The sequence below is a fragment of the Camelus bactrianus genome, chromosome 3 (genome assembly GCF_048773025.1).
Source record: "Camelus bactrianus isolate YW-2024 breed Bactrian camel chromosome 3, ASM4877302v1, whole genome shotgun sequence".
Lineage (NCBI taxonomy): Eukaryota > Metazoa > Chordata > Mammalia > Artiodactyla > Camelidae > Camelus > Camelus bactrianus.
This window is the reverse complement of record NC_133541.1, coordinates 104,068,522-104,085,708: the sequence shown is the minus strand read 5'-3', so window position 1 is coordinate 104,085,708 and position 17,187 is coordinate 104,068,522. Positions and strand designations below refer to the sequence as shown.

The 17,187-nt window shown below is 38.4% G+C and overlaps 1 protein-coding gene across 3 annotated transcripts in view; it reads left to right on the top strand.

Annotated features, from left to right (window-relative positions):
* PRELID2 (PRELI domain containing 2) overlaps positions 1–17,187 on the top strand; it is an 81,606-nt gene that overhangs the window by 21,998 nt on the left and 42,421 nt on the right. The window lies entirely within an intron of this gene.

The window sequence follows — 17,187 nt, the reverse complement described above, 5'->3', positions numbered from 1 at the left end:
GTTAGCTCCCAAATTTGAGAGCCATGGGGGTGAGAACCCTTCTTTTCTACTTCCAGAGTGAGATTTAATCGCTTGAGAGCATGACATCCAGAGGTCAGTGTAAGCAGTGGGCATGAACTGCAGTCCCGCAGATTTGGTGTCCTCTTCTCGGTGCATGGTGTGACTGTGGCTGTTGTAAGCTCAGAGCCTTCATGCACAGAGGACCTCCTGAGCTTCCAGGGTCAGACACCCTGGAAGTGATGTACTGCTTTGCCTTGGGACACATGGGCCAAACCGGGAAAATGACCTTAATCCAAAAATAAAAAAATTAAAAGTTAGCTCTTGTGGGAATGTGCTTTGTTTATTATGAACAGCTGGACACAGGCATTCACTTTTGAAAGCGGAGAATGGCATGTATTGTTTTAGAATTTTCAGAAGGAAGAGAAACCTTACATTTCTACGAGAAGCTTATTCATTTCTTACTCATTTGTGTTTGCTTCTAGACTTTAAAATATATTTATTTGTCAGTTTCTGGTTCTTTTCCTCATAAAAATAGATTTTTTTATTGTACTGTGTGGGAATATAATTGATATCCACTTGAGTTGGCTTTAATAATGTTACTTTACCCGTGTAATGAAATTCTAAAAAAAAAATCATCTTGTAAAAGTATTTTCTTAGGCTTTGCCCTTTCACCATAACTATGTGTGTTTTGGTGGTTAGTGAAAACTTTTCTGTGATCTTGAAGCAAGATTTGAGTTACCACCGTCAGTGGAGACCATTCTGGTCTTGTTGCACGGCTGGGTTTCTCTTGCTTTTTTCATTTAACTTAATTTTTTGGATTTGTTTATCTTTAAAAAATCTTTTAATTTAATTTTTTCTTTTTTTATTTGCCAATTATTTCTTTTTTTAAAACTTTTTAAATTAAATAATTGTCATTTTACAATGTTGTGTCATATTCCAGTGTAGAGCACAACTTTTCAGTTATACATGAAGGGAATACGTATATTCATTGCCACATTTTTTTCACTGTGAGCTACCACAAGATCTTGTATATATTTCCCTGTGCTATACAGTATAACCTTGTTTATCTGTTCTACATTTTGAAATCCCAATCTGTCCCTTCCCACCCTCCTGCCCCCTTGGCAACCACACGTTTTTATTCTATGTCTATGAGTCTGTTTCTATTTTGTATTTATGGGGTTTTTTTGCTTTATTTTATTTATTTTTTTATTTTTTAACATTTTTTTATCAATTTATAATCATTTTACAATGTTGTGTCAAATTCCAGTGTTCAACACAATTTTTCAGTCATTCATGGACATATACAAACTCATTGTCACATTTTTTTCTCAGTGAGTTATCATAACATTTTGTGTATATTTCACTGTGCTGTACAGTGTAATCTTGTTTATCTATTCTACAGTTTTGAAATCCCAGTCTATCCCTTCCCACCCTCCGCCCGTCTGGTAACCACAAGTCTGTATTCTCTGTCTATGAGTCTATTTCTGTCTTGTATTTATGCTTTGTTTTTGTTTGTTTGTTTGTTTGTTTTTGTTTTTGTTTTTTAGATTCCACATATGAGCAATCTCATATGGTATTTTTCTTTCTCTTTATGGCTTACTTCACTTAGAATGACATTCTCCAGGAACATCCAAGTTGCTGCAAATGGTGTTATGTTGTCGGTTTTTATGGCTGAATAGTATTCCACTGTATAAATATACCACATCTTCCTTATCCACTCATCTGTTGATGGACATTTAGGCTGTCTCCATGTCTTGGCTATTGTAAATAGTGCTGCTATGAACATTGGGGTGCAGGTGTCATTTTGAATTAAGGTTCCTTCTGGATATATGCCCAGGAGCAGGATTCCTGGATCATACGATAAGTCTATTCCTAGTCTTTTGAGGAATCTCCATACTGTTTTCCACAGTGGCTGCACCAAACTGCATTCCCACCAGCAGTGTAGGAGGGGGTTCCCCTTTCTCCACAGCCTCTCCAGCATTTGTCATTTGTGGACTTTTTCATGATGGCCATTCTGACTGGTGTGAGGTGATACCTCATTGTAGTCTTGATTTACGTTTCTCTGATAATTAGTGATACTGAGCATTTTTTTTCATGTGCCTATTGATCATTTGTATTTCTTCCTTGGGGAATTGCTTGTTTAGGTCTTGTGCCCATTTTTGGATTGGGTTGTTTGCTTTTTTCTTATTAAGTTATATGAGCTGCTTATATATTCTGGAGATCAAGCTTTTGTCGGTTTCGTTTACAAAATTTTTCTCCCATTCCATAGGTTGTCATTTTGTTTAATTTATGGTTTCCTTGCTTTGCAGAAGCTTGTAAGTTTAATTAGGTCCCATTTGTTTATTCTTGCTTTTATTTTTATTGCTTGGGTAGACTGTCCTAGGAGAACATTTTTAAGATGTATGTCAGATAATGTTTTGCCCATATTTTCTTCTGGGAGGTTTATTGTATCTTGTCTTATGTTTAAGTCTTTGATCCATTTTGTGTTTATTTTTGTGTATGGTGTAAGGGAATGTTCTAGCTTCATTGATTTACATGCTGCTGTCCAGTTTTCCCAACACCATTTGCTGAAGAGATGGTCTTTATTCCATTGTATATTCTTGCCTCCTTTGTCGAAGATTAGTTGACCAAAAGTTTGTGGGTTCATTTCTGGGCTCTCTATTCTGTTCCGTTGGTCTATATGTCTGTTTTTATACCAATACCATGCTGTCTTGATGACTGTAGCTCTATAGTATTGTCTGCAGTCTGGGAGAGTTATTCCTCCAGCCTCTTTCTTTCTCTTCAGTAATGCTTTGGCAATTCTAGGTCTTTTGTGATTCCATATAAATTGTATTATGATTTGTTCTAGTTCTGTGAAATATGTCCTGGGTAATTTGATAGGCATTGCATTAAATCTGTAGATTGTCTTGGGCAGTGTGACCATTTTTAACAATACTGATTCTTCCAATCCAGGAGCATGGGATATCTTTCCATTTTTTAAAGTCTTCTTTAATTTCCTTCATCAATGGTTTATAGTTTTCTGTGTATAATTCTTTCACCTCCTTGGTTAGATTTATTCCTAGGTATTTTATTACTTTGGGTGCTATTTTAAAGGGGATTGTTTCTTTGCTTTCTTTTTCTGTTGACTCATTGTTAGTATAAAGAAATGCAACTGATTTTTGAACGTTAATCTTGTAACCTGCTACCTTGCTGAATTCTTCGATCAGCTCTAGTAGTTTTTGTGTGGACCTTTTAGGGTTTTCTATGTATAGTATCATGTCATCAGCATATAGTGACACTTTTACCTCTTCTTTTCCAATTTGGATCCCTTTTATTTCTCCCTCGTGCCTGATTGCTGTGGCTAGAACTTCCAAGACAATGTTGAATAGGAGTGGTGATAGTGGGCATCCTTGTCTTGTCCCAGATTTTAGTGGGAAGCTTTTGAGTTTTTCACTGTTGGGTACTATGCTGGCTGTAGGTTTGTCATACATAGCTTTTATTATGTTGAGATATGTTCCCTCTATACCCACATTGGTGAGAGTTTTTAACATAAATGGGTGTTGAATTGTATCAAATGCTTTCTCTGCCATCTGTTGAGATGGTCATGTGATTTTTGTCCTTTCTCTTGTTGGTGTGATGTATTACATTGATTTGCGTATGTTGAACCACCCTTGTGTCCCTGGGATGAACCCCACTTGGTCATGATGTATAATCTTTTTTATGTGCTGTTGGATTCTATTTGCTAATATTTTGGTGAGGAGTTTTGCCTCTATGTTCATTAGTGATATTGGCCTATAATTCTCTTTTTTGGTAGTGTCTTTGTCTGGTTTTGGTAGCAGGGTGATGGTGGCTTCATAGAATGAGTTTGGGAGTATTCCCTCCTTTTCAATCTTCTGGAAGAGTTTAAGAAGGACTGATATGAGTTCTTTGTATGTTTGGTAGAATTCCCTGGTGAAGCCGTCCAGTCTTGGACTTTTATTTGTAGGGAGGTTTTTTATTGCTAATTCGATTTCATTTCTAGTGATCGGTTTGTTCAAGTGGTCAGTTTCTCCTTGATTCAGTCTTGGTGGACTGTGTGTTTCCAGAAACTTGTCCATCTCCTCTAGGTTATCCAGTTTGGTTCCATATAGTTTTTCATAATATTTTTGTATGATATTCTGTATTTCTATTTTATTTGTTGTAATTTCTCCATTTTCCTTTCTTATTTTGCTAATGTGTGCTCTCTCTTTTTTCTTCTTTGTGAGTTTGGCCAGAGGTTTGTCGATTTTATTTACTTTTTCAAAAAAACAGCTTTTTGTTTGATTGATTTTATCTGTTGTTTTTTTAATCTTTAATTTATTTATTTCCTCCCTGATATTTATTATTTGCTTCCTTCTGCTGCCTTTTGGGGTTTTTTGCTCTTCTTTTTCTAATTCTTTTAGCTGGTGTGTTAAATTGTTTATTTAAGATTGTTCTTCTTTTTTGAGGAAGGCCTGTGTCACTATAGACTTCCCTCTTAGCACTGCCTTTGCTGTGTCCCATAAATTTTGTGTAGTTGGGTTTTCATTTTCATTTGTCTCAAAGTATTTTTTAATTTCAACTTTGATTTCCTCATTGACCCATTGGTTTTTTAATAGCATGTTGTTTAATCTCCATGCTTTCCTTTTTTTCTCCTTTGTTTCCCTGTAGTTGATTTCTAGTTTCATGGCATTATGGTCAATAAAGATGCTTGACATGATTTCTATCTTCTTAAAATTGTTGAGGCTTCTTTTGTGCCAAGTACATGATCAGTCCTAGAAAATGTTCCATGTGCACTTGAAAAGAATGCATATCCTATTTTTGGGGAGTGTAATGCTCTGAAAATATCCACCAACTCTAGTTTTTCTATTGTATCATTTAATTTCTCTGTTGCTTTATTTATCTTCTGTCTGGAAGATCTGTCTAGTGATGTAATGTAGTGTTAAAATCTCTGACAATGATTGTATTCCCATCAATATCCCCCTTTATCTCTGTTAGTAATTGTTTTATGTCCTTAGGTGTTCGTATATTGGGTGCATATATATTAATGAGTGTAATATCCTCATCTTGTATTACTCCTTTAATCATTATAAAATGTCCTTCTTTGTCTTTCTTTATGGCCTTTGTTTTAAAGTCTATTTTGTCTGAAATCAGTACTGCTACACCTGCTTTTTTGGCTTTTCCATTTGCATGGAATATCCTTTTCCATCCTTTCACTCTTAATCTATGTGTGTCCTTCACCCTAAAGTGGGTCTCTTGTATGCAGCATATTGAAGGTTCCTGCTTTATTATCTAGTCTGCCAGTCTATGTCTTTTGACTGGAGCATTTAGTCCATTAACATTTACAGTTATTAATGACAGATGTGTGTTTATTGCCATTTTGAACTTACTTTTGCAGTTGATTTGATATTTCCTCTTTGTTCCTTTCTTCTTGCTTTTGTAGTTTGATAAGTTTTCTTTGTACTGTCTTGGATTTTATTCAGTTTTTGTGACTCCCTTGTGAGTTTTTGGCTTGTGGTTACTCTTTTCTGTAAGTCTATTGACCCATTACTATAACTGTTTGTATTAAACAGGTAGTAATATAATCTCAAACCCATCCTACAGAGAACAAAAAATTTAAAAAAGAAAAAAAAATACTCTATATATTTCCTTGCTTCTGTCTCCCACTCTTAATGATTTAGATGTCTTCTTTTACAATTTTGTGTTTATTCTATTTGTAATTCATGATAGATATCACCTTTCCAGTTATGAGTTTCTCATTTTTGTAGCATCCTGCTTCTTTTCTATTTAGGGTAGACCTGTCAATATTTCTTTTAGCATGGGTTTAGTTTTGCTAAACTCTTTTAGTTTTTGCTTGTCTATGAAATTCTGTATCTCTCCTTCTATTCTAAAGGATAGCTTTGCTGGATAGAGTATCCTAGGCTGCATCTTTCTTTCATTCAGGACTTTAAATATGTCTTGCCACTCCCTTCAGGCCTGTAGTGTTTGTGTAGAGAAATCAGCTGAGAGCCTTATGGGAGTTCCCTTGTAACTCACTCTTTGTTTTTCTCTTGCTGCCTTTAGGATCATTTTTTATCTTTGACTCTGGCCATCTTGATTATGATATGTCTTAGTGTGGGTCTGTTTGGGTTCATCCTGTTTGGGACCCTCTGAGCTTCCTGTACTTGGATATCTGATTCCTTCTTTAGGTTTGGGAAGTAATTTAATTTTTAAAAGTTGTTTTAGTTTATTTTTAATTTTTTGTATTTTTTTTAATTTTTCTTTTTCTTTTCTTTTCTTTCTTTTTTTTTTTTTTGGCGGGGGGTGGGGGGATTTCTCTTGCTTTTGCATAGTAAGACTATTCTCCCATATTCAGTGCTGAGCATCTCAATGGCTGGATGTCTTCACCTTTCCATGTCTGACAGCTTCTGATTATCCATTGATGCTTGCAAACCTTATTTCTGAGATTTAAAGATGTTCATTCTAGTAGAATGTGTGTTAATAACATTGGTTATGTTGACTCTATGTTTATAAAATATCAAAGTCAAGTCCTTCCTGAAATACAGGAAAAGAAACCAAAAAGCCCAAATCAAATTTTACACACAGTTTAAATTAATAGGATGAGCAGCTGTTCTTAGTTCAGTAAGTTTAACTTTTCATTATTATTGAAGTTGCTTGTGTGAATAATCTTCATTCTGTTAAATAAGGTATTTTGAATTTCTTATTTTTCAATTTCAGGATTAAAACAGCCCGTGTCTGGAGTATTTATCTGGTGAATCACAGATAGCGTAATTTACATGTTTTGAGGGCCTGATTTTTGGGCATTTTCCTTTGTGTATCTGTTTTTCCCCTGCTCCATCTTTTTCTTCCCTGGGAACAAATTTGACGGTTTGGTGGCTTCCATGTGTTTGACAGTGGCCTTTTTAGTCGACTTCCCAACGTGGTTTTACTGAAGTATTAGAATATTCTGGCTTTGTCCACTTTCTTTAGGAATTATTTTTAAGCCTCAGTCGTGATGATAAAGGGCTTGAGTGTGCAGTTATCTAATAGCCTGAATAAAAACTCTGTATTCATCCCCAAACAGGTCTCCCTATGCTCATACTAACCTTGATTTCCAGTGCTCCAGTGGGTGATGAAACAGTTACAGAACACGGAGCAACATGGCCCTTTCTATAACTGTGACATCTGGGCAGGAGCCCGATTTTTGGCTCAGGAAGACTGCCCTCTGAAAGATACATGTGTGTCCATATAATCAGCATCTTTTCTGCTTTTCCATCCTGCTGGAGCCCTGCATCTAGCCCAGGGCTGGGCTCACCGAGGAGGCTGTGTAGGAGGAGGCTGCATGGCTGTTGAATGAGTGGCAGATAGGCTTCTTATGGGCTAACATGGGGATGTGCGGAGGGAAGTGAAAAGGGAGGGAGCTGGCAGGGGGACAAAGTGCAAATTGGGAAAGTCTGATAGAACTTGGTAGGAAATTCATTGCAGACGGAATCTTGATTTCAGTAACATAGATGCTTCTCTTCTGGTTTCTGCTACTTGGTTACTTACGTGTGGTGCCGTTTGACTCTGGGAAAAGCCATAAAGCTGGCCTGAGCTCCCCCACAGAGTGATGTGAAGATTTAATAGGATAATAAATGGGAATGCTCTGCACTTGGAGAGTATAAGGCGTTAGATAATGTAGGTTCTTATTGGAACTAATGGTGAATAAATGCTGTTTTCAAGGTGGCCTGATCCCTTAAAGGTACTAACTTTGTAAAGTGGAGTAAGTTGTCTGAACTGGGAACAATGGTGTTTAGCCAAGACAGCATCCTGTGCCGTTTACAAGTACGAACTTTCGAAGTGTCTTAGTGAGTGCTTGTTGATTTTTTTCCTTCCCATCCTCCTTTGCCCTTTGGTTTTGAGTTTGAATTAGTGCAGGTTTTGGGAGGGAGAGACTAAACAAATAGATTCATTGTGGTGATTCTAGTTTTATAGGCCTTGGTTGGCCTCTGGTAATCAACATTTTAACATTTTTCCTGGTGAATCTGTTGAGCAGCCAGGTTTTGAAATCCCTGATAACTAGTCAGTATCCTGTGGTTCTAGTGGAAACCAGACCAACAGCTGGCATCCCTTTTGGAACTCCGTTTTGTGCAAAGTTCTTATTAATCTTATAAAGCATGACTAGTTGAAAATCTGGCTCTCCAGCAAGCAGTAAACACTCTTTGGCAGAAACACCCTGCCGAAAAGTTTAGCAAAATTTGGATGAACTCTTCTTGCATCTCTTATGGAACAGAGATGCCAGTTTAATTTTCTTCCTTCCTCCCTCCCTCCCTCTCTCCTTTCCTCCCTTCCTTCCATCCTTCTTTTCTTTGCTTCTTGCATCTGTAGTAAATAAAAAGTTTGAATATTAAAAATTCCAGTGTTTTATCAACCAGGGATTGATGTCATGCAGAGCAACCTAAAGGTCTTGAGATGACAGCCAGGAACCTGATGACAGTCTAGCTCGTGTAAGGATCCATCTCCTCTGTCAGGTCGAGGGTCAGTGCCAGGTTAGGTTGATCGCCATTTTTCTAATCAAGGCTACGGTTGGTAGCTGAGCAAAGAGATGGAAAATGAAACAAAACAAAGCAAACACTGACAAGCTGTGTTCTTTCTCCTGGTTTGCATACACAGCTACATTTTGAGACATCTTCTCTGCTGGAGGTGGGGGCTATTCCATTTACCTGTGTCTGACCCCCAGAGGGTTGTAGCATTGTGAGGAACTTAGATGGTAGTTGCTGTCTTATTCTGTTTGATTCTCCCCTCTGCTCTGGGACGGCTCAACAGCCTCCTGTCTGAAGGTAGGAAAACCATCTGGCCCTCACATAGGTCTCGTTTGGATGAGTCTTAAACCAAATAGTCTATATTATCGTATTTAAAAACAATGTTTCCTCTTTTTTCCCCCATGTATTACATACTCACAGTTACAAGATTAATATAAGAGAAAACAGACTATATTCACCCCCTCTTCAGGTGTGTGCTCTTTCTAGTCTGTTATCCCAGAGGAAACCAGTACTCTGACCTCCATCCTTGTAGATTAATTTTGTCTCTTGTTGATCTTCACGTGCTTTGGAATCATATAGTGTGTGCTCTGTTGTATCCTTTTTTGTTTCTTTCTCAGTATTGTGTCTGGAGGCTTCATCTTCTGGGTATCAGCAGTTGAGTTTGTTCTTTTCCCATTGCCGAGTAGGATTCCATGGAAGGAGCAGACCGTGCCTGCTACAGTTTACTTACTCGCTCTGCAGAAAAATCACTTTTACAAACATAGAATCATACTGTATGTGGTATTCTCACTTTTACATTGACTTTACATTACTTTGGGGACTGTCTTTCTTTGTTAAATGTGATTCTTAAATAACTTTTTCTTAAATGACTTTTTAATGGGTGTCCAAGTATATTTTTTGGATAAAATTATTCCAGTATGTTTTATTAAATGTTATCATTATGGGGCATTGCATTATTTGCCTTTATAAATAACAATGTGAAAAGTATCTTTATAGGCTGGTCTACACCCTCATCTAAGGTTCTTTTGCTTAGAGCACATTGTTAGGGGTTCCAGAGGTTTGACACTTTTGCTGGGTATTGTTAAACTGAAGTATGTCTTCCTGAACATCTCAGAAAACTTTCGAGGATACGGCAGCATGGGATGAGGAGCAGCTATGTAATTTGCAGAAGCCAGTGCAACATGAAAATGCAGAATCCCTTGTTTGAAAATGGTTAAAAATTTCAAAACAGTGACAGCAGAGCGTTCAACTAAGTGTGTAGCCCTACTGATACCTGAACCTGTGCCACACCAGAGATCGCACATCCTCGAAGCCAGCCTCAATGAGATGCACGAGCTAGTGGGCTTCTTACCCCAAGGGAGGCCTCCAGTTGGGCCAGTTATGAACTGTTGTGTATTTTAAAGCTTTGTCCACCACTCAGGATGTCAGTAAACTGGCACTGAGTTGGCAGTTTTCTAATGGCAGGGTTGTGGGAAGTGATGTAGGAGCTGAGGTTAACTGTGTGGATTCAAAAAGTGCCCCTGCCACTTATTTTTGTGTAACCTTAGCAAACTTGCCTCTTTGAACCTTCAGTTTTTTCATCTGTAAAATGGGGTTAGTGTTATCTACCTCATAAGATAGATGGTGAGAATTAACTAAAATGTGTGTGTTTTAAAGACTTCATACAGAGTGCTTCACCACAATAGGCTATTTAGAATTATCTGTTACTATTGATTATCAATTCTCAAGTACTGTGTTTTAAGAGATGGAGTTACCCTGTAACGTATACTTACAAAGTATGCTCACACTAGGCTGCCGGGGTCCTGAGAGTCCACCATTTACATATTGCCCTCTGCTGCTCATGGTTAATTGTTTAGACAGCAACACATTGATTCCTGGGATGGGTTAAAAGAGAGCAGCTTGGAGGGGATGGGCTTTAGGAGCGGAGGCTGGAGAGGCTGACGGGGTGTTTGGTCTCTGTGGCCAGTGTGCTGGTGTGTGATGGCAGTGTGAAGAGAAGGCTGGGAAGACAGGGGTTCTGGAGCTCCGAGGGCTTCGAATGCTGTTGTGGGGAGGGAGGGACTCATTGCCAAGTGGTTTATGGCAATCGAGTGCCACCTGGATGCTAGTGAAGTAGAGAGATTTTGGAGTTTACTGGAGCTGGATTTCCTCTGTGGGCATTTAACATCTCAGACGCTGTTTTTCTCTTTCTGCAAATGGGAATAGTAATGGTGGTAATAGGAAGTAGCAGTATTATTACTACCACCAGTGTTACTGTTATTAACTAACATTTATTGAATGCTTACCTTGAGTGCTCTACACATATTACCTTAATTTGCCTTTGAAACAGTCTTGGAAATAGGTGTGATTAACCCCATCTTACAGAGGAGACTGGGCTCCAGGAACTTGCCTACGTGGGCCGGTCCCCATTTCGTGTTAGAGAGGAGATGAGTCCAAGTCATCTGGCACGCTTAATCCATATCCTGTATAAAAATATATATAAATACATATAAAAATATATGTAATTCTGTATGTTTGTGTTAAGGCTAAAAACTGCTTAGCACTTATTGAGAACCCTGTAAATTGAATTGGGTCTCTGAGGAAGCACAGTTCTCAAGGTGGGTTTGGCGGGATGGGGTGGGAGGGGTGGCACGTTTTGGCGTGCTGGAGTGCATACACGGGCCGGGCTCCTCCGCAGCTGTGTTGGGCCCAGGAGGTCAGGAGGGCCCTGCAGACCCTGCCTGTCCCTTGGGCCACCACCCCTCTGTGTGGTTACAGGAGAATGCTGACAGCATCACGATTAGAACTGGGATGTCATCTCAACAGGCGTATCTGTGGAACCTTTTTTCCTCCTCAAAGACACTTTAATTAAATTCCCATCGTGAAAACAATTAGGCGAGATTTGCCATACCCGGCCAGTCAATAATTCAAGGACAGGATCTCATTAAGAGCTTTTGCTTTCCTGGAAACTGCTGTTTGGAGGATTCAGACTTGGTGGCTGTGCACTCTGAGGATTAATTCCTGATCCGTGTTTTCTCTGAACTTTTGTATTTTCTCCAATCCAGAAGGAAACACATCATCAAATGACCCCAGAGCAAGAGACTGATGTATAAACTGTCATTCCCTTTCACAGAGGTGTTCCTAGATTTGAGCTGTGCTGTCTCTGTCCTGATTCCATTGTGTTCTGTGTTGAATGCTGTCCGTCTGTGCACTCAGCGATAGATGTGACTCAGACACAGGCACCCTGTGAGAGAGTGAGTCTCCTCTTTGAGCATCGTTTTCCAGATGGTGTGGTGGCTTACCTTGCAGCCAGGTTAAGGCTGCCCCTTTCTGATACTAGCAGGTGGTACTCCTGAGACATTTGGTTCCATTTCCCTGACAAAAATATTGAGATGTACTATAAGTCTCCCCTTCTTTTGCTTCTTCCCATCTCTTCTCTCCCTTCCCTCCTTCTCCCCATCCTTCTGTTCCTAATTCATTATTGATTCCCTACCATGTGCTAATCATTACAATTGAAATTGGTGCAATGAAGAAAAAAAAATGCAGGTACAACCATTCAGAAAAATATTTGGCATTTTTTAAAAAAATTAAAGTTGAAACTGCATGTCCCATGACCCAAATATTCAGCCGCTAGACACTCTAGAGACACTCATGCACATGTGCACATATGTAGCTGGATGCATAATAAATATTTTCTCTACAGCACTACTGATAATAGCCCCAAACTGAGTCCATATTAAATATCCATCTTCAGTAGAGTGGATAAATAATTTGGAGTATTTTCAAGCAATAGAGCGGTATGCAGCAATGAAAATGAACAAACAACAGCTACGTGCCAACAGTATGGGTGAGCCTCTACTGAGCAGGCAGGCTTTATTCTCTGTGCCTTCGAAAACAGAGACAAGATCAGAGTGTGTTTAGGAAGCTGAGTGGGGGTTGTGTGGATTAGGGGGAGTCCACCCTGGAGGCCAGGACCCCACTGGGAGGCAGATGTGGTGGTCCTGGAGAGAGAGAGTGCCGTGCTGAACCCAGGCAGTAGCCGCAGCAGCACGGGAGAAAATGACATGGACTATCGGGGGACATTGGAAGTAAAATAAACAGCCTGGTTTCGGATTAGAAAAGGAACCATGTAGCATGTTGCTAAGCTTTCTCATCTCATGGATGAGGGTGATGGTTGTGTCCTTCACTGAGACAGGAGCAGGGCTAGGGTTTTGAGGCAGTAGGTGTGACTCTGCATGGCATCAAGCTGTAGGGCCTTGGGCAAGTTGTTACTTGTCTTCTCCAGTTTCCTCACATGTAAAAGAAAAAACATTTTAAAAGTAACAACCTCAGAAGATAATACAGCGTCTGATACATAATATATACTGTTACTATACAGTTTTTAAAAATTGAAGTGTAGTTGATTTAGGGTGTTTCTGGTGTACAGAAAAGTGCCTCAGTTATATATACACATATGTACTCTTTTTCACATTCTTTTCCATAATGGGTTATCCCAAGATACTGAATGTAGTTCCCTGCGCTATACAGTACATCCTTATTGTTTATCAGTTTTATATATAGTAGTGTGTATCTGTTAATCCCAAACTCCTAATTTATCCCTTCCTCTCCCCCTCTTTCCCCTTTGGTAACCATAAGTTTGTTTTCTACGTCTGTGATTTTGTTTCTGTTTTGTAAATTCATTTGTATCATTTTTTTAGATTCCGCATATAAGTGATATCTTATGATACTTGCCTTTCTCTGTCTGACTTACTTCACTTAGTATGATAATCTCTAGGTGTATCCATGTTGCTGCAAATGTCACTATTTCATTCTTTATTTTTTTTAATGGCTGAGTAATATTTGTGTGTGTGTGTGTGTGTATATATCTTTTTATTCATTCATTCACATCTTTTTATTCATTCATCTGTTGACATTTAGGTTGCGTCCATGTCTTTGCTATTATAAATAGTGCTGCTGTAAACATTGGGGTGCACGTACCTTTTCGAATTAGAGTTTTTGTATTTTCTGGATTTATACCTAGGAGTGGGATTGCTGGATCATATGGTAGCTTTATTTTTAGTTTTTCCAGGAACCTTCATACTATTTTCCATAGTGGCCGCACCAGTTTACAGTCTCACTAACAGTGTAGGAGGGTTCCCTTTTCTCCACACCCTCTCCAGCATTTGTTGTTTGTATGCTTTTTGATGGCAGTTGTTCTGACTGGTGCAAAGTGGCACCTCATTGTAGTTTTGATTTGCATTTCTCTAATAGCAATGTTGAGCATCTTTTCATGTGCCTACTATACAGCTTTTTGAAGAGTAAATGTGACCCTGAGTGTATAATATCCTAAATGGATGCAATCATACCTCTAGGCTTAACAGATAAGACAGATATAGAAAAACTTGAATCATCTTTATCTTTTTTGAGTGAAACATGGAACACTTAAAGCTTGGGGGCAGGAGAAAGTCTTAGGACAAAAGGCACAAAGAACTCGAGTTACATCGTATAGGAAGAGGAAAGCCAAGAGGTGTTTTAATGGGACTTTAAATGAAAGGCAGAAGTTAGCTTGTACTTTTGCTGAAAATGGTTGTTGGTAGCACAGAACCTTTTAAAGAATAACTTTTTATTTATATAAAAATGACCCTCAAGGATATATTTGTATTTTTTTGGTGATTGCCAAGTAGCACATATTTATTACAGAACATTAGTAAAAGAAGAAGAAAATAAATAATTAACACCTATAATTCAAATACCCAGGGGGTCTGTTTGTATTTCAGCTCTGTGCATTTGTCCATCTGTCCATCCATCCATCTTATCTTTTTCTCTCTCTTTCTTTTTTTAAAGAGTTGAAATTGAACCATATATTGTTGTGTAAGCTGCTGTGTTTTGCACAGGAACTTAAGTGAAGGCTTATCTAGCCTAAGGGATTTAGGTTAGCTATGTGTATTAAGAAGAAACTGTCTGATGTGCTTTGCCAAGGAGTTATTGAGAGAAAGTACAGCATTTCCTTCATCTGGCAGCCTTAAAATATAATAGGATACACTCTCATCTCATTCATGGCAAGGGCATGACCCGGCCTTCCTGCCCTGCTATTCTCTGATATGTGGGCAAAGCCTGAGAGTGCTATTCTGAGCACTTACTTCTCCCAAATGTGGCAGAAAGAAATATTCGTTAGAGTATGAAGTAAGCGAGACTTTTATTAATCCCTCACCTACATTTGCCTTGAAGACTGAAGAGTGCTTCTCTCCCAAGGGTGTGAGACTGCTCAACTTTTCATTTCTAAATATTAAGATCACTGTAAAATTCCACTCTGACTAATCTGGAACAAAGACAGGAAAGATTAGTGTCACTAGGATACAGTCTTACATGAGCAAATCATTTTAAATAGGCTTAAATCTAAGAGGTGGAAGCTGCTTTTCCTAGACTGACTGTTCGCCTAGACTATTTATGCCAGATTGGCTAGGATAACTCTGTGAGTGTGTGTGAGTGTGAGTGTGTTTGTGTGTGTGTGAGAGAGAGAGAGAGAAAGAGTGAGAGAGAAGGAGGAAGAAGGGAAGAGAGATGAGGGGGGGAGAGGTGTTCTGAGGGCTTACTTTTACTGTGTACATGACCCAAATGTGGAGACTACTGCTGTTAGAGCATTAGAGAGCATGTGTAAGTAAGAGGCTATAATAACTCTTTTTACCAAAATCATAGCTTTCTGGTTTCATAATTTTCTCAATATATTTTGTAGTGTTGGTGAGTATGCTTGTATATACATGTACACATACACCCAAACACACATATAGGAGATGTGGTTCCCTTTTCTTTTCCATAGAAATGTAAGAAGGTAGGGGGAAAGTTTTTGTTGTTGTTGAATATTTTTGATTGTAAAGAAACTTGACATTAATTAATTTATTCATTTAACAAATACTCATTGAAGTCATTGAGTGTAAACACTGTTCTGAAAATGGGGGATAAGAGATTGTCTAAAAGTATTAAGGAATGGCAACAAGCCTTTTTCTGTTTTTGTTTTGGTGGGGGGAGGTAGGTAGGTTTCTTTGTGTATTTTTAAATTAATTTTAAATTTTATTTTATTTTTTAGTGAAGGTACTGGGGATTGAACCCAGGACCTTGTGCATTGCTAAGCATGCACTCTAGCACTGAGCTATACCCTCCCCCGAAGAATGGCAACAAACCTTTTAGTCAATGATGCACATGTAGTTGTTAATTTGTACCTGTTACGTGGTTGCCTTAGATGAGAAGTCCTTCTTGCCTTCATGATAAAGTCTAAACTCCTCACCCTGGGAAGACCATTTGTAGTCTGGTCTCCATCTGTCCGTCCAGCCTTATCTCCTAACATCTCCCACACCCACATTATGCTCTGGTCATTTTTAAGGGAAAAAATTTACCAAGCCCCTTACTTAATTTTGGGCATTTTCAGGCAACATGTGGCTCTGTTCCTTCACATCTTCCTGCTTGAGTTTCTGTGGTTTTTCTCTGGTGGAGGGCCTTGCGTCCATTTGCTGGGTGGATAGGGGCTATGGCAACAGACTTTCCTATTCACTTTGATGTGGCTCTGCTTGCCTTTTACTTCCCTGGGGTGCTGCAGTCTCTTAACTGGTTTATGGACTTCTCCCAAAGGCAGCCTTGTCCATATGTTGTTGTTAAGTTGGGGTCTCCATGGAGGAATGAGTGCGTGAGGCTTCCTATTCTGCCATCTTTCTACATCATTCTCAAGTGTTATTCAAATCTCTGTTTTATGAAATGGAGATAATTAATATTGGTAGAACTTTAAATAGTTTAATGACACATATAATCTGCCTCACCTCCCTTTCTGATCAAGGATTGAAGAATTCATTTCAGGGTTATTTCCTGTCTCTGTCTCTGTCTGTCTCTCTTTAGTAATAGTGGCTAACATTTAATAAGTTCCTTATGGTGTGTCAGGAACTGTTCGTGTTTCTGTTATATGTATTTATTCACTGAATTCTGACAGTAGTTGTAAAAGGAAGAAACTGTAATTATTCCCAATTTACAGGTGAGGTACTGAGTTAAGAGAATCTAAGTAATTTACCTGAGGTCATAACCCTGGTAATTGTCTCAGACTCAGTTTTAACAAGACATTTTGCAGCATGGAACAAGACTATATATATATATATACTTAGAATCAGTTAAATTTATTTATTGTGGGTCAAGTAGACATCATTGACTATAATGACTCTCAGTTTGATCACGGACTTATTAGTCGGGTATGACTAGAGATTCTATGCTCTGCAGTTTTTATAGTTAGAATGATGCATCCATATATTTTCTCTTCTTTCCAGCTTTATTGAAATGTAATTGGCATGTGATATTGTGTAAGTTCAAGATGTACAATGTAATGATTTGATATATGTACATATTGCAAAATAATTACCACCATAAGGTTAGTTAACACATCCATTACCTCACATAGTTATGGTTATTTTGTGTGTGGTGAGAACTTTTAAAATCTACTTTCTTTTTTTGTTTTATAAAGGGAGGTAGTTAGGTTTTTATTATTATTATTATTTATTTAATGGAGATACTGAGGATGGAACCCATGACCTCATGCATGCTAACCATGTACTCTTCCACTGAGCTATACCCTCCCCCCTAAAATGTACTTTCTTAGCAACTTGAAATGAACATTCTTTAATTTGAATAAGGCTGTTACTTGTATAAACTGTAAGTCTTCTTTTAACAAAACCTTTTGTTGTAACAGGCAATTACTGAGTTACTGTGGGTTTTTTTG